Here is a 3,580-nt window from a genome sequence, read left to right as displayed (position 1 = left end):
ATCCTTGAGTTGTGCCTAATGACTTATTATGATTTCTGTTTATCTATCTTAATGTATTTGGTTATTGTGTGTCATGATGATGTGTTTAATGATTGTTTGTTTAATGACTTTGTTTAATGTTGTGTGCTTTATAACTACGTTTAATGTTGTGTTTCATGACTATGTATAATTATTATGTTACAGTTTAATGCCTATTTATCACTTATCTTTTCTCTTTTTTTTTGTGTGAAAATGTTACTCACATTTAGTATTTAACTACTCACAAGTAACATAATCCATGTCTAATTCAACGGAGGGTTGGGGCGAGGGTTGGGATGACGGACGATCTCAATTACTTCCCGCTTTACATGAACACACAACACAAGTATCACAGCTAAGTGTGTTAATGGGTCAATATGTGACACCTTTTCTATGCAAACTGCCATGCAGAACTAGCGAACAAATAGGTTATTTATGGGTTCAAGAACTTTTGCACGGGCATGAAGGACGGTCTAAGGAAATGTTTCGAATGGAAACAGAGACATTCCATCAGTTATGTTCTAAATTGGTGGAACATGGGTTGCAAAATTCTAAGTACATAGGTGTCCATGAATTTGTTGCCATGTTCTTGAATACAATTGCGCATGGTTAGTGTAATAGGATGATTCAATAAAGGTTTCAGTGTTCAGGAGAAACTGTCAATTGGCATTTTCATAGAGTGTTGGATGCTTGCCTCAATTTATTTCGAGAAAATATCAGGCCCACTGATCCTACATTCTCCTGTTGCCATCCAAAAATAGCAAATGATCCCCGATACTTCTCATTTTTAAGGATGCAATCGGCACAATTGATGGTACCCACATAAAATGTCAGTTCAGGCTAGGCAAGACAAATATATTGGGAGGAAGGGATTTCCGAGTCAAAATGTCATGGCCGTATGTGATTGGGATATGTGCTTCACGTTCATATTGGCAGGCTGGGAAGGTAGTGCACATGATACTCGTGTGTTTCAATATGCTATTTCAACTCCATCCATGAATTTGCCTCATCTACCTGAAGGTATATTTCTGTAAATTTCGAATCAATTATTTTAAAATTAAGCTTCAATTGCATTATTTTCACCTCAACATAATTGAGTCATGATTTTCTAGGCAAATTTTATTTGGTTGATGCTGGTTATTCATCACAAGTGGGATACCTTGGCCTGTACAGACGTGAGTGCTATCACCTTTCAGACTTTAATCGTCAGCCAGGATTTAGAAATGAGAATTAGGCCTTCAATTATTATCATTCAAATTTGAGATGCACTATTGAAAGAACTTTTGGGGTTTGAAAGAATAGGTTTGCCGTCTTAAGAGACATGCCCAGATTCAAGTTTCAAGCATAGGTCCGCATAGTTTGTGCAACAATAGCTGTCCATAATTTTATTAGGCAAAATTCTCCAACTGATGACCGCTTTATAGAAGCTGAGCATGGAAGTATAATAGATGAAGACAATAATCATCCAACTGGTGAGGCATCATCGTCAAGTTTAACATCTATCGTACAAATGAATCGTGTTCGTGACTCAATTAGACACCAAATTGTGCAAAGCTTACAATCTAATTAGTTATGTGATTTTATTTACTTTAATTAGAGACCAAATGAATTTTAATTTAATTTATGTTCATGTTTGTCCATTATACATATTCAATTAAGTACGATCTAATTACTTATGTAATTTCATTTACTCTAATTAGATACGAAATGAATTTTAATTTATGTTCATGTTTGTCCATTATACATATTCAATTAAGTACGATCTAATTACTTATGTAATTTCATTTACTCTAATTAGATACGAAATGAATTTTAATTTATGTTTATGTTTGTCTATTACATATATTTAATTAATTATCTACAATATGTTTTTAAATTTTTCTCAGTAACAAATATTTTTATTTTATAATCTCACAAATAAACTATTTTTATTTTATCATAATAATTTTAGATATTTTTTTAACAATTATCACATTAAAAATATCAAACACTACTATTCAATAAAGTATATATCATTTTCAGTCATTTTACAACTGAACTAATTTTTCTATTCATCCAAACAACTTTTAACTTTTCCAACTAACTTTTTAAAAGCACCTATCCAAACATAGCATAACTGATTTTTACTCTAACTTCAGTTACAAAAGTCAGTTAGACTAGAAGTCAATTTTGTTCAACGCCAATCTAAACATACGTTAAGAAGAGAATCTTGAGGACAATCTTGTCAATCTAAAGAATTATGAGGGTAATAATGACTTTTAACATTAAATCATGAATCGTGTGATCTCAATATATGTGCTTAAACTAACCATAGCAAGATATCAGCTATCCTTATTTTATAGGTAAATTTACATGTGTATGTATACATTTTAACAATTAACACTAGCACAATAAATAATAAGTGTGATTGAACAATTTAACCTAATAAAAATTATTAGCTTATGAGAAGTAATACAAAGGTTCACAAAGATATGAAAAATTTAGGAAAAATTACACTCAGCTCCCACAGAAAATAATTAATTTTAAAAAAGTCCCTAAAAATCCTGAAATGATTCTGAAGTCTCAGGGACCTGTGTGTAATTGATTATAATTGTGAAATTACTTATTTACCCCCATTAATTTTATTGCAACAATTCATTTACAATCTCAACAGTGGCTGTTGACAATCCGAGAAGAAGTAGTTGACAACCTCGGCAGTGCTCCTGACAACTCACTCTGTGGGATGCCAGGGGCACTGCTGAGGTTGTTAACATCTCTCCTCAGGTTGTCAACAGTCACTGTTGAAGTTGTAAATGAATTACATTGGGTTCAAATTAATAGGAGTAAATAGATAATTTCACAATTACAATTAATTATACACACGTCCCTGGGGACTTAGGAGTCATTTCGAGATTTTTAGAGACTTTTTTGAAATTAATTGTCTTCTATGGGACCTAAATGTAATTTTTTCAAAAATTTATCTATGCATATAACAATAGGAAAATAATAACTGTGCATATAAAAATTTATTTAGATTATGAGAAGTAATTAAAAAATTTACAAAGATTCATATATAAATTTACACACACATATACATTTTTGTAAAAATAATAAAATAATAAGTGTGATTGAAACATTTAACCTAATAAATATAATTTGTCCTTGGTTACAAGTGCACATAAACACATACATATTTTAACAATTAAAAATAACAAGTTTTGTCTTTATTTGAAATAAAATTGTATCAGCGGGGTTAACCGAAAAAATTCTCTCAATGTCAAATCTCCCTCAATAGCTCAAGTTAAATTTTATAAAATTTGTAGCTACTTTTATTGTTACCATCCAAGTGTCATTCTTGAGGGTTTTTTTTTTTTTTTCTCATAGAAATCTCAAAAGTAGAAGAAAAATTCAAACTTAGCACCTGGAAATTGAACTAGGCAAGAGGATGCCACATAAAATTCAGGACTAAAATTCTTCCACCGTAAATAGAAGAATTGAACAAAATAAACAAGAATACTTAAAACAATAAGCTCTTGCGAGTACAGAGCAAATTCTTGTGCATTCGAAAAAAGGCGAGAAAAAT

The sequence above is a fragment of the Neltuma alba genome, unplaced genomic scaffold (assembly GCF_004799145.2).
Source record: "Neltuma alba isolate B1F8T4 unplaced genomic scaffold, ASM479914v2 tig00013558_pilon, whole genome shotgun sequence".
Classification (NCBI taxonomy): Eukaryota; Viridiplantae; Streptophyta; class Magnoliopsida; order Fabales; family Fabaceae; genus Neltuma; species Neltuma alba.
The sequence above is the reverse complement of the archived record's forward strand: the minus strand, read 5'-3'. Positions refer to the sequence as shown.